Here is a 10,866-nt window from a genome sequence, read left to right as displayed (position 1 = left end):
AATAAATCAGTGGAATAGTTTTCAGTGCAAAACAGAGAGTTGCAAATCAGGGTTTAATGCTCACTGATGCAACAGAACTCTATTCTTGTACAAACTGATGAGATGGCTCCACTTCATGCATGGAAGACTAGTTGAGCATTGACTAGCCTATCAATATAGCCTTATATGCCACAAAGTGAATCGCATTTATATTCAACAAACTATCATGACATCAGCGTTTGTTAACGAGTTGCTAAAAATACATGGGCGATAACTGCCCGCTTGCACATAACGCTAATTAATTAAACATTAACGCTAGCGTTGCAGATCAGTGTGCTCACTGCTGCAACAGAACGTCATTCTTGTCAAATCTGACGAGACAGCTCAACTTCACTGACTAGCCAATCAATATAAATGAATCGCATTTACATTCAACAAACTATCATGACATCAGCGTTTGTTAACGAGTTGCTAAAAATACACAATGCCCGCTTGCGCATAACGTTACGGCGGCAATTAATTAAACGATCTAATGCTACAACTCACAGCCAGATGCATGGATTTGTCAGACTGAGGGATCTGATAACCGCTAACTTGCGGTAAGCTGAGCTGACCCACCTCTCAATTATTTCTCTTGTCTGTGGAAACCAGTCCGTGTTGTTTCTGTTTCTTTTCCTGCTTTTCATCATCTTCGCCATATGGTAATCCAGGATAGGAGTAGCTTGAGTGGCTAACTTCTTGTATACTATCCGCACCGCACGCCTGGCTCACAGTCACAACAAACACACCGGCTAAAGTGGGCGTAACGTTTCCTGCATGCCTCTACATGACAGCCAATCACCAGCCGTATTAGAGCGCGGCGTGCAAGCATGTCGCATGCTTATAGGCTCAATGACGCTGTTTTGTTTTGGTATCGAAAATTGGTATCGATTGACAAGGGAGGCTTCGATACCCCTTAGTATCGATGTTTCCATTTCGGTGCCAAGTAAGTATCGAAACTCGATACCCAGCCCTAGCTCCATGTACAAGTACCTCTCCGCTCAATGTACAAGTACCTCTCCGCTCAATGTACAAGTACCTCTCCGCTCCATGTACAAGTACCTCTCCGCTCCATGTACAAGTACCTCTCCGCTCCATGTACAAGTACATCTCTGCTCCATGTACAAGTACCTCTCCGCTCAATGTACAAGTACATCTCCGCTCCATGTACAAGTACCTCTCCGCTCCATGTACAAGTACATCTCCGCTCCATGTACAAGTACCTCTCCGCTCCATGTACAAGTACCTCTCCGCTCAATGTACAAGTACATCTCCGCTCCATGTACAAGTACATCTCTGCTCCATGTACAAGTACCTCTCTGCTCAATGTACAAGTACATCTCCGCTCCATGTACAAGTACCTCTCCGCTCCATGTACAAGTACCTCTCCGCTCCATGTACAAGTACCTCTCCGCTCCATGTACAAGTACCTCTCCGCTCCATGTACAAGTACCTCTCCGCTCAATGTCAAGTGTCGACAGTACCTCTCCGCTCCATGTACAAATACCTCTCCGCTCTCATGTACAAGTACCTCTCCGCTCCATGTACAAGTACCTCTCCGCTCAATGTCAAGTGTCGACAGTACCTCTCCGCTCCATGTACAAATACCTCTCCGCTCCATGTACAAGTACCTCTCCGCTCTCATGTACAAGTACCTCTCCGCTCCATGTACAAGTAGCTCTCCGCTCAATGTACAAGTGTCGACAGTACCTTTCCGCTCCATGTACAAATACCTCTCCGCTCTCATGTACAAGTACCTCTCCGCTCCATGTACAAGTACCTCTCCGCTCAATGTACAAATACCTCTCCGCTCCATGTATAAGTACCTCTCCGCTCTATGTACAAGTACCTCTCCGCTCCATGTACAAGTACCTCTCCGCTCAATGTACAAATACCTCTCCGCTCCATGTACAAGTAGCTCTCCGCTGAATGTACAAGTGTCGACAGTACCTCTCCGCTCAATGTACAAGTACCTCTCCGCTCAATGTACAAATACCTCTCCGCTCCATGTACAAGTACCTCTCCGCTCAATGTCAAGTATCGACAGTACCTCTCCGCTCCATGTACAAGTACCTCTCCGCTGAATGTACAAGTGTCGACAGTACCTCTCCGTTCAATGTACAAGTACCTCTCCGCTCCATGTACAAGTACCTCTCCGCTCTCATGTACAAGTACCTCTCCGCTCCATGTACAAGTACCTCTCCGCTCAATGTACAAGTACCTCTGCGCTCCATGTACAAGTACCTCTCCGCTCAATGTACAAGTACCTCTCCGCTCAATGTACAAGTGTCGACAGTACCTCTCCGCTCCATGTACAAGTACCTCTCCGCTCAATGTACAAGTGTCGACAGTACCTCTACGCTCAATGTACAAGTGTCGACAGTACCTCTCCGCTCTCATGTACAAGTACCTCTCCGATCCATGTACAAGTACATCTCCGCTCCATGTACAAGTACATCTCCGCTCAATGTACAAGTACCTCTCCGCTCCATGTACAAGTACCTCTCCGCTCCATGTACAAGTACCTCTCCGCTCCATGTACAAGTACCTCTCCGCTCCATGTACAAGTACCTCTCTGCTCAATGTACAAGTACATCTCCGCTCCATGTACAAGTACCTCTCCGCTCCATGTACAAGTACCTCTCCGCTCCATGTACAAGTACCTCTCCGCTCCATGTACAAGTACCTCTCCGCTCCATGTACAAGTACCTCTCCGCTCAATGTCAAGTGTCGACAGTACCTCTCCGCTCCATGTACAAATACCTCTCCGCTCTCATGTACAAGTACCTCTCCGCTCCATGTACAAGTACCTCTCCGCTCAATGTCAAGTGTCGACAGTACCTCTCCGCTCCATGTACAAATACCTCTCCGCTCCATGTACAAGTACCTCTCCGCTCTCATGTACAAGTACCTCTCCGCTCCATGTACAAGTAGCTCTCCGCTCAATGTACAAGTGTCGACAGTACCTTTCCGCTCCATGTACAAATACCTCTCCGCTCTCATGTACAAGTACCTCTCCGCTCCATGTACAAGTACCTCTCCGCTCAATGTACAAATACCTCTCCGCTCCATGTATAAGTACCTCTCCGCTCTATGTACAAGTACCTCTCCGCTCCATGTACAAGTACCTCTCCGCTCTCATGTACAAGTACCTCTCCGCTCCATGTACAAGTACCTCTCCGCTCAATGTACAAGTACCTCTGCGCTCCATGTACAAGTACCTCTCCGCTCAATGTACAAGTACCTCTCCGCTCAATGTACAAGTGTCGACAGTACCTCTCCGCTCCATGTACAAGTACCTCTCCGCTCAATGTACAAGTGTCGACAGTACCTCTACGCTCAATGTACAAGTGTCGACAGTACCTCTCCGCTCTCATGTACAAGTACCTCTCCGATCCATGTACAAGTACATCTCCGCTCCATGTACAAGTACATCTCCGCTCAATGTACAAGTACCTCTCCGCTCCATGTACAAGTACCTCTCCGCTCCATGTACAAGTACCTCTCCGCTCCATGTACAAGTACCTCTCCGCTCCATGTACAAGTACCTCTCTGCTCAATGTACAAGTACATCTCCGCTCCATGTACAAGTACCTCTCCGCTCCATGTACAAGTACCTCTCCGCTCCATGTACAAGTACCTCTCCGCTCCATGTACAAGTACCTCTCCGCTCCATGTACAAGTACCTCTCCGCTCAATGTCAAGTGTCGACAGTACCTCTCCGCTCCATGTACAAATACCTCTCCGCTCTCATGTACAAGTACCTCTCCGCTCCATGTACAAGTACCTCTCCGCTCAATGTCAAGTGTCGACAGTACCTCTCCGCTCCATGTACAAATACCTCTCCGCTCCATGTACAAGTACCTCTCCGCTCTCATGTACAAGTACCTCTCCGCTCCATGTACAAGTAGCTCTCCGCTCAATGTACAAGTGTCGACAGTACCTTTCCGCTCCATGTACAAATACCTCTCCGCTCTCATGTACAAGTACCTCTCCGCTCCATGTACAAGTACCTCTCCGCTCAATGTACAAATACCTCTCCGCTCCATGTATAAGTACCTCTCCGCTCTATGTACAAGTACCTCTCCGCTCCATGTACAAGTACCTCTCCGCTCAATGTACAAATACCTCTCCGCTCCATGTACAAGTAGCTCTCCGCTGAATGTACAAGTGTCGACAGTACCTCTCCGCTCAATGTACAAGTACCTCTCCGCTCAATGTACAAATACCTCTCCGCTCCATGTACAAGTACCTCTCCGCTCAATGTCAAGTATCGACAGTACCTCTCCGCTCCATGTACAAGTACCTCTCCGCTGAATGTACAAGTGTCGACAGTACCTCTCCGCTCAATGTACAAGTACCTCTCCGCTCCATGTACAAGTACCTCTCCGCTCTCATGTACAAGTACCTCTCCGCTCCATGTACAAGTACCTCTCCGCTCAATGTACAAGTACCTCTGCGCTCCATGTACAAGTACCTCTCCGCTCAATGTACAAGTACCTCTCCGCTCAATGTACAAGTGTCGACAGTACCTCTCCGCTCCATGTACAAGTACCTCTCCGCTCAATGTACAAGTGTCGACAGTACCTCTACGCTCAATGTACAAGTGTCGACAGTACCTCTCCGCTCTCATGTACAAGTACCTCTCCGATCCATGTACAAGTACATCTCCGCTCCATGTACAAGTACATCTCCGCTCAATGTACAAGTACCTCTCCGCTCCATGTACAAGTACCTCTCCGCTCCATGTACAAGTACCTCTCCGCTCCATGTACAAGTACCTCTCCGCTCCATGTACAAGTACCTCTCCGCTCAATGTACAAGTACCTCTCCGCTCCATGTACAAGTACCTCTCCGCTCAATGTACAAGTACCTCTCCGCTCCATGTACAAGTACCTCTCCGCTCCATGTACAAGTACCTCTCCGCTCCATGTACAAGTACATCTCCGCTCCATGTACAAGTATCGACAGTACCTCTCCGCTCCATGTACAAGTACCTCTCCGCTGAATGTACAAGTGTCGACAGTACCTCTCCGCTCAATGTACAAGTACCTCTCCGCTCCATGTACAAGTACCTCTCCGCTCTCATGTACAAGTACCTCTCCGCTCCATGTACAAGTACCTCTCCGCTCAATGTACAAGTACCTCTGCGCTCCATGTACAAGTACCTCTCCGCTCAATGTACAAGTACCTCTCCGCTCAATGTACAAGTGTCGACAGTACCTCTCCGCTCCATGTACAAGTACCTCTCCGCTCAATGTACAAGTGTCGACAGTACCTCTACGCTCAATGTACAAGTGTCGACAGTACCTCTCCGCTCTCATGTACAAGTACCTCTCCGATCCATGTACAAGTACATCTCCGCTCCATGTACAAGTACATCTCCGCTCAATGTACAAGTACCTCTCCGCTCCATGTACAAGTACCTCTCCGCTCCATGTACAAGTACATCTCTGCTCCATGTACAAGTACCTCTCCGCTCAATGTACAAGTACATCTCCGCTCCATGTACAAGTACCTCTCCGCTCCATGTACAAGTACATCTCCGCTCCATGTACAAGTACCTCTCCGCTCCATGTACAAGTACCTCTCCGCTCAATGTACAAGTACATCTCCGCTCCATGTACAAGTACCTCTCCGCTCCATGTACAAGTACCTCTCCGCTCCATGTACAAGTACCTCTCCGCTCAATGTCAAGTATCGACAGTACCTCTCCGCTCCATGTACAAGTACCTCTCCGCTGAATGTACAAGTGTCGACAGTACCTCTCCGCTCAATGTACAAGTACCTCTCCGCTCCATGTACAAGTACCTCTCCGCTCTCATGTACAAGTACCTCTCCGCTCCATGTACAAGTACCTCTCCGCTCAATGTACAAGTACCTCTGCGCTCCATGTACAAGTACCTCTCCGCTCAATGTACAAGTACCTCTCCGCTCAATGTACAAGTGTCGACAGTACCTCTCCGCTCCATGTACAAGTACCTCTCCGCTCAATGTACAAGTGTCGACAGTACCTCTACGCTCAATGTACAAGTGTCGACAGTACCTCTCCGCTCTCATGTACAAGTACCTCTCCGATCCATGTACAAGTACATCTCCGCTCCATGTACAAGTACATCTCCGCTCAATGTACAAGTACCTCTCCGCTCCATGTACAAGTACCTCTCCGCTCCATGTACAAGTACATCTCTGCTCCATGTACAAGTACCTCTCCGCTCAATGTACAAGTACATCTCCGCTCCATGTACAAGTACCTCTCCGCTCCATGTACAAGTACATCTCCGCTCCATGTACAAGTACCTCTCCGCTCCATGTACAAGTACCTCTCCGCTCAATGTACAAGTACATCTCCGCTCCATGTACAAGTACCTCTCCGCTCCATGTACAAGTACATCTCCGCTCCATGTACAAGTACCTCTCCGCTCAATGTACAAGTACATCTCCGCTCCATGTACAAGTACCTCTCCGCTCCATGTACAAGTACATCTCCGCTCCATGTACAAGTACCTCTCCGCTCCATGTACAAGTACCTCTCCGCTCAATGTACAAGTACATCTCCGCTCCATGTACAAGTACCTCTCCGCTCCATGTACAAGTACCTCTCCGCTCCATGTACAAGTACCTCTCCGCTCAATGTCAAGTATCGACAGTACCTCTCCGCTCCATGTACAAGTACCTCTCCGCTGAATGTACAAGTGTCGACAGTACCTCTCCGCTCAATGTACAAGTACCTCTCCGCTCCATGTACAAGTACCTCTCCGCTCTCATGTACAAGTACCTCTCCGCTCCATGTACAAGTACCTATCCGCTCAATGTACAAGTACCTCTGCGCTCCATGTACAAGTACCTCTCCGCTCAATGTACAAGTACCTCTCCGCTCAATGTACAAGTGTCGACAGTACCTCTCCGCTCCATGTACAAGTACCTCTCCGCTCAATGTACAAGTGTCGACAGTACCTCTACGCTCAATGTACAAGTGTCGACAGTACCTCTCCGCTCTCATGTACAAGTACCTCTCCGATCCATGTACAAGTACATCTCCGCTCCATGTACAAGTACATCTCCGCTCAATGTACAAGTACCTCTCCGCTCCATGTACAAGTACCTCTCCGCTCCATGTACAAGTACATCTCTGCTCCATGTACAAGTACCTCTCCGCTCAATGTACAAGTACATCTCCGCTCCATGTACAAGTACCTCTCCGCTCCATGTACAAGTACATCTCCGCTCCATGTACAAGTACCTCTCCGCTCCATGTACAAGTACCTCTCCGCTCAATGTACAAGTACATCTCCGCTCCATGTACAAGTACCTCTCCGCTCCATGTACAAGTACATCTCCGCTCCATGTACAAGTACCTCTCCGCTCAATGTACAAGTACATCTCCGCTCCATGTACAAGTACATCTCCACTCCATGTACAAGTACCTCTCCGCTCAATGTACAAGTACATCTCCGCTCCATGTACCAGTACCTCTCCGCTCAATGTACAAGTACATCTCCACTCCATGTACAAGTACCTCTCCGCTCAATGTACAAGTACATCTCCGCCCCATGTACCAGTACCTCTCCGCTCAATGTACAAGTACATCTCCACTCCATGTACAAGTACCTCTCCGCTCAATGTACAAGTACATCTCCGCTCCATGTACCAGTACCTCTCCGCTCAATGTACAAGTACATCTCCGCTCCATGTACAAGTACCTCTCCGCTCAATGTACAAGTACCTCTCCGCTCAATGTACAAGTACATCTCCGCTCCATGTACCAGTACCTCTCCGCTCAATGTACAAGTACATCTGCGCTCCATGTAGGGCTGGGTATCGTTCAAAATTTTTCGATATCGATACCGTTTCGATACTTGGATTTCGATACCGGTTCCTGAACGATACTTTTTTCGATACCAATTTTTAGAAAAATCCATTTTAACAAAAATAAAACTGCATTACACATTGAAATTATTTTACAAATCTTTAGTTTCCCCCCATCTTAAGTTTTACAGCAGAAAAAAATAAAACCTACTGTATTTAACATAACTTTAAGTTCTCTAAACGTATTGCCGTCCCTACAAAAAATATTGGAGTACTACAAAGGAAAGAAATGTAGCTAAAACAAATAAATCAGTGGAATAGTTTTCAGTGCAAAACAGAGAGTTGCAAATCAGGGTTTAATGCTCACTGATGCAACAGAACTCTATTCTTGTACAAACTGATGAGATGGCTCCACTTCATGCATGGAAGACTAGTTGAGCATTGACTAGCCTATCAATATAGCCTTATATGCCACAAAGTGAATCGCATTTATATTCAACAAACTATCATGACATCAGCGTTTGTTAACGAGTTGCTAAAAATACATGGGCGATAACTGCCCGCTTGCACATAACGCTAATTAATTAAACATTAACGCTAGCGTTGCAGATCAGTGTGCTCACTGCTGCAACAGAACGTCATTCTTGTCAAATCTGACGAGACAGCTCAACTTCACTGACTAGCCAATCAATATAAATGAATCGCATTTACATTCAACAAACTATCATGACATCAGCGTTTGTTAACGAGTTGCTAAAAATACACAATGCCCGCTTGCGCATAACGTTACGGCGGCAATTAATTAAACGATCTAATGCTACAACTCACAGCCAGATGCATGGATTTGTCAGACTGAGGGATCTGATAACCGCTAACTTGCGGTAAGCTGAGCTGACCCACCTCTCAATTATTTCTCTTGTCTGTGGAAACCAGTCCGTGTTGTTTCTGTTTCTTTTCCTGCTTTTCATCATCTTCGCCATATGGTAATCCAGGATAGGAGTAGCTTGAGTGGCTAACTTCTTGTATACTATCCGCACCGCACGCCTGGCTCACAGTCACAACAAACACACCGGCTAAAGTGGGCGTAACGTTTCCTGCATGCCTCTACATGACAGCCAATCACCAGCCGTATTAGAGCGCGGCGTGCAAGCATGTCGCATGCTTATAGGCTCAATGACGCTGTTTTGTTTTGGTATCGAAAATTGGTATCGATTGACAAGGGAGGCTTCGATACCCCTTAGTATCGATGTTTCCATTTCGGTGCCAAGTAAGTATCGAAACTCGATACCCAGCCCTAGCTCCATGTACAAGTACCTCTCCGCTCAATGTACAAGTACCTCTCCGCTCAATGTACAAGTACCTCTGCGCTCCATGTACAAGTACCTCTCCGCTCAATGTACAAGTACCTCTCCGCTCAATGTACAAGTGTCGACAGTACCTCTCCGCTCCATGTACAAGTACCTCTCCGCTCAATGTACAAGTGTCGACAGTACCTCTACGCTCAATGTACAAGTGTCGACAGTACCTCTCCGCTCTCATGTACAAGTACCTCTCCGATCCATGTACAAGTACATCTCCGCTCCATGTACAAGTACATCTCCGCTCAATGTACAAGTACCTCTCCGCTCCATGTACAAGTACCTCTCCGCTCCATGTACAAGTACATCTCTGCTCCATGTACAAGTACCTCTCCGCTCAATGTACAAGTACATCTCCGCTCCATGTACAAGTACCTCTCCGCTCCATGTACAAGTACATCTCCGCTCCATGTACAAGTACCTCTCCGCTCCATGTACAAGTACCTCTCCGCTCAATGTACAAGTACATCTCCGCTCCATGTACAAGTACCTCTCCGCTCCATGTACAAGTACCTCTCCGCTCCATGTACAAGTACCTCTCCGCTCAATGTCAAGTATCGACAGTACCTCTCCGCTCCATGTACAAGTACCTCTCCGCTGAATGTACAAGTGTCGACAGTACCTCTCCGCTCAATGTACAAGTACCTCTCCGCTCCATGTACAAGTACCTCTCCGCTCTCATGTACAAGTACCTCTCCGCTCCATGTACAAGTACCTCTCCGCTCAATGTACAAGTACCTCTGCGCTCCATGTACAAGTACCTCTCCGCTCAATGTACAAGTACCTCTCCGCTCAATGTACAAGTGTCGACAGTACCTCTCCGCTCCATGTACAAGTACCTCTCCGCTCAATGTACAAGTGTCGACAGTACCTCTACGCTCAATGTACAAGTGTCGACAGTACCTCTCCGCTCTCATGTACAAGTACCTCTCCGATCCATGTACAAGTACATCTCCGCTCCATGTACAAGTACATCTCCGCTCAATGTACAAGTACCTCTCCGCTCCATGTACAAGTACCTCTCCGCTCCATGTACAAGTACATCTCTGCTCCATGTACAAGTACCTCTCCGCTCAATGTACAAGTACATCTCCGCTCCATGTACAAGTACCTCTCCGCTCCATGTACAAGTACATCTCCGCTCCATGTACAAGTACCTCTCCGCTCCATGTACAAGTACCTCTCCGCTCAATGTACAAGTACATCTCCGCTCCATGTACAAGTACCTCTCCGCTCCATGTACAAGTACATCTCCGCTCCATGTACAAGTACCTCTCCGCTCAATGTACAAGTACATCTCCGCTCCATGTACAAGTACCTCTCCGCTCCATGTACAAGTACATCTCCGCTCCATGTACAAGTACCTCTCCGCTCCATGTACAAGTACCTCTCCGCTCAATGTACAAGTACATCTCCGCTCCATGTACAAGTACCTCTCCGCTCCATGTACAAGTACCTCTCCGCTCCATGTACAAGTACCTCTCCGCTCAATGTCAAGTATCGACAGTACCTCTCCGCTCCATGTACAAGTACCTCTCCGCTGAATGTACAAGTGTCGACAGTACCTCTCCGCTCAATGTACAAGTACCTCTCCGCTCCATGTACAAGTACCTCTCCGCTCTCATGTACAAGTACCTCTCCGCTCCATGTACAAGTACCTCTCCGCTCAATGTACAAGTAC

This window comes from Poromitra crassiceps, assembly GCF_964638095.1.
Source record: "Poromitra crassiceps genome assembly, contig: HAP1_SCAFFOLD_77, whole genome shotgun sequence".
In the NCBI taxonomy this organism is placed as follows: Eukaryota; Metazoa; Chordata; class Actinopteri; order Beryciformes; family Melamphaidae; genus Poromitra; species Poromitra crassiceps.
This window is presented reverse-complemented; position numbering follows the sequence as displayed.